This window comes from Trichomonas vaginalis, chromosome VI (genome assembly GCF_026262505.1).
Source record: "Trichomonas vaginalis G3 chromosome VI, whole genome shotgun sequence".
Taxonomy (NCBI): domain Eukaryota; phylum Parabasalia; order Trichomonadida; family Trichomonadidae; genus Trichomonas; species Trichomonas vaginalis.
Window position 1 is genome coordinate 9,228,918 of NC_067208.1, and position 14,649 is coordinate 9,243,566.

Consider the following 14,649-nt stretch of genomic DNA (forward strand, 5'->3'; position numbering starts at 1 on the left):
GCATCTCTCAGACACTGTTAAATTTCATAGACACTGTTGCATCTGTCAGACACTGTTGCATCTCATAGACACTGTTGCATCTATAAGTCACTGTTGCATCTATCACTTACTTTTGCTTCTGTTAGATACTATTGTATCTCTCAAACACTGTTGCATCTCATAGACACTGTTGCATCTCATAGACACTGATGCATCTCATAGACACTGTTGCATCTGTCAGACACTGTTAAATTTCATAGACACTGTTGCATCTCATAGACACTGTTGCATCTCATAGACACTGTTGCATCTTTCAGACACTGTTGCATCTGTCAGACACTGTTGCATCTCATAGACACTGTTGCATCTGTCAGACACTGTTGCATCTTTCAGACACTGTTGCATCTCATAGACACTGTTGCATCTCATAGACACTGTTGCATCTGTCAGACACTGTTAAATTTCATAGACACTGTTGCATCTGTCAGACAATGTTGCATCTCATAGACACTGTTAAATTTCATAGACACTGTTGCATCTCATAGACACTGTTGCATCTGTCAGACACTGTTGCATCTGTCAGACACTGTTGCATCTCATAGACACTGTTGCATCTGTCAGACACTGTTGCATCTTTCAGACACTGTTGCATCTTTCAGACACTGTTGCATCTTTCAGACACTGTTGCATCTCATAGACACTGTTGCATCTCATAGACACTGTTGCATCTGTCAGACACTGTTAAATTCATAGACACTGTTGCATCTGTCAGACAATGTTGCATCTCATAGACACTGTTAAATTTCATAGACACTGTTGCATCTCATAGACACTGTTGCATCTGTCAGACACTGTTGCATCTGTCAGACACTGTTGCATCTTTCAGACACTGTTGCATCTGTCAGACACTGTTGCATCTGTCAGACACTGTTGCATCTGTCAGACACTGTTGCATCTCATAGACACTGTTGCATCTCATAGACACTGTTGCATCTGTCAGACACTGTTGCATCTGTCAGATACTATTGTATCTCATAGACACTGTTGCATCTGTCAGACACTGTTGCTTCTGTTAGATACTATTGTATCTCTCAAACACTGTTGCATCTCATAGACACTGTTGCATCTGTCAGACACTGTTGCATCTCATAGACACTGTTGCATCTATCACTTACTTTTGCTTCTGTTAGATACTATTGTATCTTTCAGACACTGTTGCATCTTTCAGACACTGTTGCATTTCATAGACACTGTTGCATCTTTCAGACACTGTTGCATCTGTCAGACACTGTTGCATCTCATAGACACTGTTGCATCTATCACTTACTTTTGCTTCTGTTAGATACTATTGTATCTCATAGACACTGTTGCATCTGTCAGACACTGTTGCATCTTTCAGACACTGTTGCATCTCATAGACACTGTTGCATCTGTCAGACACTGTTGCATCTCATAGACACTGTTGCATCTGTCAGACACTGTTGCATCTGTCAGATACTGTTGCATCTTTCAGACACTGTTGCATCTCATAGACACTGTTGCATCTGTCAGACACTGTTGCATCTGTCAGACACTGTTGCATCTGTCAGACACTGTTGCATCTGTCAGACACTGTTGCTTCTGTTAGATACTATTGTATCTCTCAGACACTCTTGCATCTCTCAGACACTGTTAAATTTCATAGACACTGTTGCATCTGTCAGACACTGTTGCATCTCATAGACACTGTTGCATCTATAAGTCACTGTTGCATCTATCACTTACTTTTGCTTCTGTTAGATACTATTGTATCTCTCAAACACTGTTGCATCTCATAGACACTGTTGCATCTCATAGACACTGATGCATCTCATAGACACTGTTGCATCTGTCAGACACTGTTAAATTTCATAGACACTGTTGCATCTCATAGACACTGTTGCATCTCATAGACACTGTTGCATCTGTCAGACACTGTTGCATCTCAGACACTGTTGCATCTCATAGACACTGTTGCATCTGTCAGACACTGTTGCATCTTTCAGACACTGTTGCATCTTCATAGACACTGTTGCATCTGTCAGACACTGTTGCATCTCATAGACACTGTTGCATCTCATAGACACTGTTGCATCTGTCAGACACTGTTGCATCTTTCAGACACTGTTGCATCTCATAGACACTGTTGCATCTGTCAGACACTGTTGCATCTCATAGACACTGTTGCATCTGTCAGACACTGTTGCATCTTTCAGACACTGTTGCATCTTTCAGACACTGTTGCATCTTTCAGACACTGTTGCATCTCATAGACACTGTTGCATCTCATAGACACTGTTGCATCTGTCAGACACTGTTAAATTTCATAGACACTGTTGCATCTGTCAGACAATGTTGCATCTCATAGACACTGTTAAATTTCATAGACACTGTTGCATCTCATAGACACTGTTGCATCTGTCAGACACTGTTGCATCTGTCAGACACTGTTGCATCTTTCAGATACTGTTGCATCTTTCAGACACTGTTGCATCTGTCAGACACTGTTGCATCTGTCAGACACTGTTGCATCTTTCAGACACTGTTGCATCTCATAGACACTGTTGCATCTGTCAGACACTGTTGCATCTCATAGACACTGTTGCATCTGTCAGACACTGTTGCATCTTTCAGACACTGTTGCATCTTTCAGACACTGTTGCTTCTGTTAGATACTATTGTATCTCTCAAACACTGTTGCATCTCATAGACACTGTTGCATCTGTCAGACACTGTTGCATCTCATAGACACTGTTGCATCTATCACTTACTTTTGCTTCTGTTAGATACTATTGTATCTCTCAGACACTCTTGCATCTCTCAGACACTGTTAAATTTCATAGACACTGTTGCATCTGTCAGACACTGTTGCATCTCATAGACACTGTTGCATCTATAAGTCACTGTTGCATCTATCACTTACTTTTGCTTCTGTTAGATACTATTGTATCTCTCAGACACTCTTGCATCTCTCAGACACTATGCCATCTCATTAACACTGTTGCATCTTTCATTGACTTTTTTATCTCTCTGGAAATATTTTATCTCTATAATATTTTTTATATCTCCCAAACTTTTACATCTTTCTGATTTTTTTTTATCCTTTTTCATTCTGTTCTGTATATCGAATCTTTATATAACAAATAATTAAATAGTTTCTCATATTTATTAACTGTTTTTATAAACAATAATCATACACATTTTATTCATATAAATATTTTTTTCACAAACCATTTTTCCTCTTCCTTCTTAAACAAAAATCCGGATCTCTTTCCTTGTCTTTATTATCAAAAACTTCTCGATAATTTTTGAAATCATGTCTTTGTTTTGCTGATATTCATCTGATTCTTCCGGAAGATATGCACTTAATTATGCCAAATCTATCACTTCTGGATGTGTTTTTTCTTAATGATGAATATAAATGAATTGCCTGAATTGTATATCATAATCGATGTTCATCCAAGATTAAACATGAAGCTTGTTGCCTTGTCAATTGACGGAAGATTTAAAATGCGTTGAACAAGACTTTTAACTCCTATATCTGGAGTTACTTGTTCTTCATACAAGTAAATTTCGTTCTCAACTTTGGTTGTAAATGTTTTCCGAGCCGAAATTTTGCATTGTTCATTTTTCCGATCACCCTTTCCTATCGGATTGTCTTCATCATCATAAACTAGAATATTCTTCGAACTATTGAATTCCAATTTTCCAATATGAAATGCTTTAGGTTTTTCTAAATCGGCCGGTTTTACATCTAAGATGTTATGAATACATGGAATATGAACACCATATAGTTTATAAACATTTTCCATGTTGCAGTTGCATTTACAATGCTGTTCGACTTTATTTTTAATTGCCGAAATTTTCAATTTTCTATAAAGTTTCATTACATTATCATTTTTTGGATTATGTTTGAGTGGATTTAGATGTATGAGTAGTTTTCAATGTCAGTGTGGATCAAGATGTCTGGGAATAAAAGTAAGTCGTAGGTTAATATAAGTTTGATATTAATGTAAGTATGACTTAAAATGTAAGTCTCGGACGAAAGTAAGTCTGACTTGAAATGTAAGTCTCGGACGAAAGTAAGTATGACTTGAAATGTAAGTCTGACTTGAAATGTAAGTCTGACTTGAAATGTAAGTCTCGGACGAAAGTAAGTCTGACTTGAAATGTAAGTCTCGGACGAAGGTAAGACAGACTTGAAATGGAAGTTTCGGACGAAAGTAAGTCTGACTTGAAATGGAAGTCTGATTCTAAATGTAAGTTCTAGACTAAAGTAAGTCTGATTCTAAATATAAGTCTGATATTAAGATAAGTTTGTAACTAAAATTAAGTCTTATTCCAAAAGCAAATTTAATTGTATAATAAGTCTGGATCTAGAGTAAGCCTTAGTCTACAGCTATTCTGTGTCAAAAATAAGTCACGAACCATAGTAAGTTTCGGACTAGAGTATGTCTGTAATTCGAATCATTCATATTCTTCAATTATCCCGCCAAAAAAATTATCGTCTTTTTATCATACCATAGTTTTTATCAATCTCGTTCTACTAAAAAACCTTTATATTGGTGATTTCTTTGTTAAACCCGTATTTTTTCATGTGAATCTTATTGTATAAACTCTAAAAGTTCAATTTCCGGTCGAAAAAAACTTGAAAACAATTTGTATTCGACGAGTTAAAGAGCTCTATTTATTCTAAATTTTCCAAAAAAAATTAGATTTCGTTTTTTCGCTTCAAAAAATGTTGTTTTAAGTTTTAAAATTTGTAATTCAAAATTTTTTTGGAAAGATTTACGATTTTTTAATACTGCGAATGAGTTTTATTTTACATACTCTATTGATAAATCATATTTTTGTCGAGATATAACTTTTTTTAAAAAAATTATATGCAAAGAGTGTTATAGAATTCTAGAAGGTATAGTGCATAATTTGAAGTATACTATCAAATAAAGAAATTTTACAGTTTTTTAGTTTTATTTAGATGTACGTTATTTTAGATGGCTTCGTCGAAAACAAAGCATGTCTGTTAAGTTTATTCTTAACATGGTAAATAAAATGGCAACGAAGCCCAGTGTACTGCGTCTTATGCCGTAGTTTTTGTTATCTTCATACTCAAATACAACAAATACAAATAGATTTATTACGAAAAAACGTATAAAACAAATGATATATTTATTTCTAGACAAGTTGACGAACATGTAGCGCAACTGTATCGCTTTAGAGAACAGTTCTTCCAACACCTACTCATTCAGTGAAAGATTTAAGAAGAACTCTTACTCGACCTTAACTACCTACGCTTTGCTTGAACAATTCCCAACGAGGTTACTATAAGGTTGCAAGTCTTGTCAAAATGTAGTATGCAATACGTTGGGGAAAAATAGATATATACGAACAAACTACTACAGTCTAGCAACTAGTCTTTAAGTGTAATGTATTTTTGCTACAAAGAGCTCATAACGAAGTCAAATTTTGCAATTTGATGTCAAAACTAGCTAGTTGTTGAATCAAATAGCGTTGTGACTTTGTATACATCACGATCTTGTGGTATCAGAGCTGTACTGCTGCAGACTAATTCAACTAAACATGAGCAAGATTGGGATTTCTATTCTCTGGGGTGCGAGGCTCGTCCAAAGTTCAAGCAGCTACAGTGTTTTGGATCACCTAAAGAACTTTGGGAATTCAGTTATTACATAAATTTCTCAAGATGAACTTGAGAGCAGCGCAGTTATAACGAAAGTCTCTGATGAAAGGCAATGATTTCTTTCATGAATGATCTAACGTTAGCTTGAAATCAGGAAAAGAGACTATTGATGACTTACTTTCCATCGATGGTGCACAACAGCAGGGAGGGGATTGGTGGGTTTGGGGAAATTCGCTGAGGCACTAGTGTCCGGATTGTTCGTCAAATAGGTTTCCTTTCCTATAAAGAAATGACACTTTTTTGGCGGCTTATTGACTCAGAAAAATTTGAGAGTTAACGAATAATTTTGGCGCCAAAAATAATTTCTCTTAATTTATTAAATTTAATATACGCACATCCATAAGTTATGCTATTTTTTCTATTTATTTTGTTCTAAAATTCTAAACATTTTTTTTTCATAACATAAAATATGATGTCTAGTCTCATTTACATAACAACATGCCTTAGAATAGGTTTTTTATTCTTTTTGTCACTTTAAATTAAGAATAAAAAGATAATTTAAATTGAATATTTGCGATTATTCTCACTAATGCTGCTTCCTCTTTTATTAGGTAGACAACAAAAAGTTAGCCTTGGACTCCCATATCAGATTTTTGATTGGTTGCGTATATAATGAGCTGGGATTGATACACGAAAACCCAGTGAGAAAATTTTTGACGCCCAAATTCTTCTATAATTTCTTCTTTATAATCTGGTTTTATATGTGAAACCTACATTTTATAAAGCTATATAAGTTATAATCAAACTATATTAATGAAAAACAACAGTAATATGAACAATTTGATTAAAAACGGGAAAAAAGAAGCAATATTTGAAGGGAAAATAGAAAGAATCCTAATCGATTGTAAATGTTGTAAAGTTTTTATTGAAGCATTCATATAGTATAGCTATATTTATACTTCATGCGAAATATTATAGTCTTATTTCCAATTTCTGGTTGAAGTTACCTTCTGGTTTTCTTATACTATGTGTGTTATTATTCGTGCTATGACTTAGAATGTTGAACTTCTATTTTTTTATTGAAATTTTGATTACAAAAAAAAACTCTCAAAAAAAAGAACAAGTAATTTGTTAACATTGTTTTACATTAAGGGTAACTGAAATAATAATAAATATTTGTTTTTAAAACCATTAAATTTCTTCATCTGGTTATATGGCGTCAAAAATTTTCTCACTGGGTTTTCGTGTATCAATCCCAGCTCATTATATACGCAACCAATCAAAAATCTGATATGGGAGTCCAAGGCTAACTTTTTGTTGTCTACCTAATAAAAGAGGAAGCAGCATTAGTGAGAATAATCGCAAATATTCAATTTAAATTATCTTTTTATTCTTAATTTAAAGTGACAAAAAGAATAAAAAACCTATTCTAAGGCATGTTGTTATGTAAATGAGACTAGACATCATATTTTATGTTATGAAAAAAAAATATTTAGAATTTTAGAACAAAATAAATAGAAAAAATAGCATAACTTATGGATGTGCGTATATTAAATTTAATAAATTAAGAGAAATTATTTTTGGCGCCAAAATTATTCGTTAACTCTCAAATTTTTCTGAGTCAATAAGCCGCCAAAAAAGTGTCATTTCTTTATAGGAAAGGAAACCTATTTGACGAACAATCCGGACACTAGTGCCTCAGCGAATTTCCCCAAACCCACCAATCCCCTCCCTGCTGTTGTGCACCATCGATGGAAAGTAAGTCATCAATAGTCTCTTTTCCTGATTTCAAGCTAACGTTAGATCATTCATGAAAGAAATCATTGCCTTTCATCAGAGACTTTCGTTATAACTGCGCTGCTCTCAAGTTCATCTTGAGAAATTTACGTAATAACTGAATTCCCAAAGTTCTTTAGGTGATCCAAAACACTGTAGCTGCTTGAACTTTGGACGAGCCTCGCACCCCAGAGAATAGAAATCCCAATCTTGCTCATGTTTAGTTGAATTAGTCTGCAGCAGTACAGCTCTGATACCACAAGATCGTGATGTATACAAAGTCACAACGCTATTTGATTCAACAACTAGCTAGTTTTGACATCAAATTGCAAAATTTGACTTCGTTATGAGCTCTTTGTAGCAAAAATACATTACACTTAAAGACTAGTTGCTAGACTGTAGTAGTTTGTTCGTATATATCTATTTTTCCCCAACGTATTGCATACTACATTTTGACAAGACTTGCAACCTTATAGTAACCTCGTTGGGAATTGTTCAAGCAAAGCGTAGGTAGTTAAGGTCGAGTAAGAGTTCTTCTTAAATCTTTCACTGAATGAGTAGGTGTTGGAAGAACTGTTCTCTAAAGCGATACAGTTGCGCTACATGTTCGTCAACTTGTCTAGAAATAAATATATCATTTGTTTTATACGTTTTTTCGTAATAAATCTATTTGTATTTGTTGTATTTGAGTATGAAGATAACAAAAACTACGGCATAAGACGCAGTACACTGGGCTTCGTTGCCATTTTATTTACCATGTTAAGAATAAACTTAACAGACATGCTTTGTTTTCGACGAAGCCATCTAAAATAACGTACATCTAAATAAAACTAAAAAACTGTAAAATTTCTTTATTTGATAGTATACTTCAAATTATGCACTATACCTTCTAGAATTCTATAACACTCTTTGCATATAATTTTTTTAAAAAAAAGTTATATCTCGACAAAAATATGATTTATCAATAGAGTATGTAAAATAAAACTCATTCGCAGTATTAAAAAATCGTAAATCTTTCCAAAAAAATTTTGAATTACAAATTTTAAAACTTAAAACAACATTTTTTGAAGCGAAAAAACGAAATCTAATTTTTTTTGGAAAATTTAGAATAAATAGAGCTCTTTAACTCGTCGAATACAAATTGTTTTCAAGTTTTTTTCGACCGGAAATTGAACTTTTAGAGTTTATACAATAAGATTCACATGAAAAAATACGGGTTTAACAAAGAAATCACCAATATAAAGGTTTTTTAGTAGAACGAGATTGATAAAAACTATGGTATGATAAAAAGACGATAATTTTTTTGGCGGGATAATTGAAGAATATGAATGATTCGAATTACAGACATACTCTAGTCCGAAACTTACTATGGTTCGTGACTTATTTTTGACACAGAATAGCTGTAGACTAAGGCTTACTCTAGATCCAGACTTATTATACAATTAAATTTGCTTTTGGAATAAGACTTAATTTTAGTTACAAACTTATCTTAATATCAGACTTATATTTAGAATCAGACTTACTTTAGTCTAGAACTTACATTTAGAATCAGACTTCCATTTCAAGTCAGACTTACTTTCGTCCGAACTTCATTTCAAGTCTGTCTTACTTTCGTCCGAGACTTACATTTCAAGTCAGACTTACTTTCGTCCGAGACTTACATTTCAAGTCAGACTTACATTTCGTCAGACTTACATTTCAAGTCATACTTACTTTCGTCCGAGACTTACATTTCAAGTCAGACTTACTTTCGTCCGAGACTTACATTTTAAGTCATACTTACATTAATATCAAACTTATATTAACCTACGACTTACTTTTATTCCCAGACATCTTGATCCACACTGACATTGAAAACTACTCATACATCTAAATCCACTCAAACATAATCCAAAAAATGATAATGTAATGAAACTTTATAGAAAATTGAAAATTTCGGCAATTAAAAATAAAGTCGAACAGCATTGTAAATGCAACTGCAACATGGAAAATGTTTATAAACTATATGGTGTTCATATTCCATGTATTCATAACATCTTAGATGTAAAACCGGCCGATTTAGAAAAACCTAAAGCATTTCATATTGGAAAATTGGAATTCAATAGTTCGAAGAATATTCTAGTTTATGATGATGAAGACAATCCGATAGGAAAGGGTGATCGGAAAAATGAACAATGCAAAATTTCGGCTCGGAAAACATTTACAACCAAAGTTGAGAACGAAATTTACTTGTATGAAGAACAAGTAACTCCAGATATAGGAGTTAAAAGTCTTGTTCAACGCATTTTAAATCTTCCGTCAATTGACAAGGCAACAAGCTTCATGTTTAATCTTGGGATGAACATCGATTATGATACAATTCAGGCAATTCATTATATATCATCATTAAGAAAAACACATCCAGAAGTGATAGATTTGGCATTAAGTAATGCATATCTTCCGGAAGAATCAGATGAATATCAGCAAAACAAAGACATGATTTCAAAAATTATCGAAGAAGTTTTTGATAATAAAGACAAGGAAAGAGATCCGGATTTTTTGTAAGAAGGAAGAGGAAAAATGGTTTGTGAAAAAAATATTTATATGAATAAAATGTGTATGATTATTGTTTATAAAAACAGTTAATAAATATGAGAAACTATTTAATTATTTGTTATATAAAGATTCGATATACAGAACAGAATGAAAAAGGATAAAAAAATTAATCAGAAAGATGTAAAAGTTTGGGAGATATAAAAATATTATAGAGATAAAATATTTCCAGAGAGATAAAAAAGTCAATGAAAGATGCAACAGTGTTAATGAGATGGCATAGTGTCTGAGAGATGCAAGAGTGTCTGAGAGATACAATAGTATCTAACAGAAGCAAAAGTAAGTGATAGATGCAACAGTGACTTATAGATGCAACAGTGTCTATGAGATGCAACAGTGTCTGACAGATGCAACAGTGTCTATGAAATTTAACAGTGTCTGAGAGATGCAAGAGTGTCTGAGAGATACAATAGTATCTAACAGAAGCAAAAGTAAGTGATAGATGCAACAGTGTCTATGAGATGCAACAGTGTCTGACAGATGCAACAGTGTCTATGAGATGCAACAGTGTTTGAGAGATACAATAGTATCTAACAGAAGCAACAGTGTCTGAAAGATGCAACAGTGTCTGAAAGATGCAACAGTGTCTGACAGATGCAACAGTGTCTATGAGATGCAACAGTGTCTGACAGATGCAACAGTGTCTATGAGATGCAACAGTGTCTGAAAGATGCAACAGTGTCTGACAGATGCAACAGTGTCTGACAGATGCAACAGTGTCTGAAAGATGCAACAGTATCTGAAAGATGCAACAGTGTCTGACAGATGCAACAGTGTCTGACAGATGCAACAGTGTCTATGAGATGCAACAGTGTCTATGAAATTTAACAGTGTCTATGAGATGCAACATTGTCTGACAGATGCAACAGTGTCTATGAAATTTAACAGTGTCTGACAGATGCAACAGTGTCTATGAGATGCAACAGTGTCTATGAGATGCAACAGTGTCTGAAAGATGCAACAGTGTCTGAAAGATGCAACAGTGTCTGAAAGATGCAACAGTGTCTGACAGATGCAACAGTGTCTATGAGATGCAACAGTGTCTGACAGATGCAACAGTGTCTATGAGATGCAACAGTGTCTGAAAGATGCAACAGTGTCTGACAGATGCAACAGTGTCTATGAGATGCAACAGTGTCTATGAGATGCAACAGTGTCTGACAGATGCAACAGTGTCTATGAGATGCAACAGTGTCTGAAAGATGCAACAGTGTCTGACAGATGCAACAGTGTCTATGAGATGCAACAGTGTCTATGAGATGCAACAGTGTCTATGAAATTTAACAGTGTCTGACAGATGCAACAGTGTCTATGAGATGCATCAGTGTCTATGAGATGCAACAGTGTCTATGAGATGCAACAGTGTTTGAGAGATACAATAGTATCTAACAGAAGCAAAAGTAAGTGATAGATGCAACAGTGACTTATAGATGCAACAGTGTCTATGAGATGCAACAGTGTCTGACAGATGCAACAGTGTCTATGAAATTTAACAGTGTCTGAGAGATGCAAGAGTGTCTGAGAGATACAATAGTATCTAACAGAAGCAACAGTGTCTGACAGATGCAACAGTGTCTGACAGATGCAACAGTGTCTGACAGATGCAACAGTGTCTATGAGATGCAACAGTGTCTGAAAGATGCAACAGTATCTGACAGATGCAACAGTGTCTGACAGATGCAACAGTGTCTATGAGATGCAACAGTGTCTGACAGATGCAACAGTGTCTATGAGATACAACAGTGTCTGAAAGATGCAACAGTGTCTGACAGATGCAACAGTGTCTATGAGATACAATAGTATCTAACAGAAGCAAAAGTAAGTGATAGATGCAACAGTGTCTATGAGATGCAACAGTGTCTGACAGATGCAACAGTGTCTGAAAGATGCAACAGTGTCTATGAAATGCAACAGTGTCTGAAAGATGCAACAGTGTCTGAAAGATACAATAGTATCTAACAGAAGCAAAAGTAAGTGATAGATGCAACAGTGTCTATGAGATGCAACAGTGTCTGACAGATGCAACAGTGTCTATGAGATGCAACAGTGTTTGAGAGATACAATAGTATCTAACAGAAGCAACAGTGTCTGACAGATGCAACAGTGTCTATGAGATACAATAGTATCTGACAGATGCAACAGTGTCTGACAGATGCAACAGTGTCTATGAGATGCAACAGTGTCTATGAGATGCAACAGTGTCTGACAGATGCAACAGTGTCTGACAGATGCAACAGTGTCTGACAGATGCAACAGTGTCTGAAAGATGCAACAGTGTCTGACAGATGCAACAGTGTCTGACAGATGCAACAGTGTCTATGAGATGCAACAGTGTCTATGAAATTTAACAGTGTCTATGAGATGCAACATTGTCTGACAGATGCAACAGTGTCTATGAAATTTAACAGTGTCTGACAGATGCAACAGTGTCTATGAGATGCAACAGTGTCTATGAGATGCAACAGTGTCTATGAGATGCAACAGTGTCTAAGATGCAACAGTGTCTGAAAGATGCAACAGTGTCTGAGATGCAACAGTGTCTATGAGATGCAACAGTGTCTGAAGATGCAACAGTGTCTGAAGATGCAACAGTGTCTATGAGATGCAACAGTGTCTATGAATGCAACAGTGCTATGAGATGCAACATTGTCTGACAGATGCAACAGTGTCTATGAATTTAACAGTGTCTGACAGATGCAACAGTGTCTATGAGATGCAACAGTGTCTATGAGATGCAACAGTGTCTGAAAGATGCAACAGTGTCTGACAGATGCAACAGTGTCTATGAGATGCAACAGTGTCTGACAGATGCAACAGTGTCTGAAAGATGCAACAGTGTCTATGAGATGCAACAGTGTCTATGAGATGCAACAGTGTCTATGAAATTTAACAGTGTCTGACAGATGCAACAGTGTCTATGAGATGCATCAGTGTCTATGAGATGCAACAGTGTCTATGAGATGCAACAGTGTTTGAGAGATACAATAGTCTAACAGAAGCAAAGTAAGTGATAGATGCAACAGTGACTTATAGATGCAACAGTGTCTATGAGATGCAACAGTGTCTGACAGATGCAACAGTGTCTATGAAATTTAACAGTGTCTGAGAGATGCAAGAGTGTCTGAGAGATACAATAGTATCTAACAGAAGCAACAGTGTCTGACAGATGCAACAGTGTCTATGAGATGCAACAGTGTCTATGAGATGCAACAGTGTCTGAAAGATGCAACAGTATCTGACAGATGCAACAGTGTCTGACAGATGCAACAGTGTCTATGAGATGCAACAGTGTCTGACAGATGCAACAGTGTCTATGAGATGCAACAGTGTCTGAAAGATGCAACAGTGTCTGACAGATGCAACAGTGTCTATGAGATACAATAGTATCTAACAGAAGCAAAAGTAAGTGATAGATGCAACAGTGTCTATGAGATGCAACAGTGTCTGACAGATGCAACAGTGTCTGAAAGATGCAACAGTGTCTATGAAATGCAACAGTGTCTGAAAGATGCAACAGTGTCTGAAAGATACAATAGTATCTAACAGAAGCAAAAGTAAGTGATAGATGCAACAGTGTCTATGAGATGCAACAGTGTCTGACAGATGCAACAGTGTCTATGAGATGCAACAGTGTTTGAGAGATACAATAGTATCTAACAGAAGCAACAGTGTCTGACAGATGCAACAGTGTCTATGAGATACAATAGTATCTGACAGATGCAACAGTGTCTGACAGATGCAACAGTGTCTATGAGATGCAACAGTGTCTATGAGATGCAACAGTGTCTGACAGATGCAACAGTGTCTGACAGATGCAACAGTGTCTGACAGATGCAACAGTGTCTGAAAGATGCAACAGTATCTGAAAGATGCAACAGTGTCTGACAGATGCAACAGTGTCTGACAGATGCAACAGTGTCTGACAGATGCAACAGTGTCTATGAGATGCAACAGTGTCTATGAAATTTAACAGTGTCTATGAGATGCAACATTGTCTGACAGATGCAACAGTGTCTATGAAATTTAACAGTGTCTGACAGATGCAACAGTGTCTATGAGATGCAACAGTGTCTATGAGATGCAACAGTGTCTGAAAGATGCAACAGTGTCTGAAAGATGCAACAGTGTCTGACAGATGCAACAGTGTCTATGAGATGCAACAGTGTCTGACAGATGCAACAGTGTCTATGAGATGCAACAGTGTCTGAAAGATGCAACAGTGTCTGACAGATGCAACAGTGTCTATGAGATGCAACAGTGTCTGACAGATGCAACAGTGTCTGAAGATGCAACAGTGTCTATGAGATGCAACAGTGTCTATGAGATGCAACAGTGTCTATGAAATTTAACAGTGTCTGACAGATGCAACAGTGTCTGACAGATGCAACAGTGTCTATGAGATGCAACAGTGTCTATGAGATGCAACAGTGTCTGAAAGATGCAACAGTGTCTGAAAGATGCAACAGTGTCTGAAAGATGCAACAGTGTCTGACAGATGCAACAGTGTCTATGAGATGCAACAGTGTCTGACAGATGCAACAGTGTCTATGAGATGCAACAGTGTCTGAAAGATGCAACAGTGTCTGACAGATGCAACAGTGTCTGACAGATGCAACAGTGTCTATGAGATGCAACAGTGTCTATGA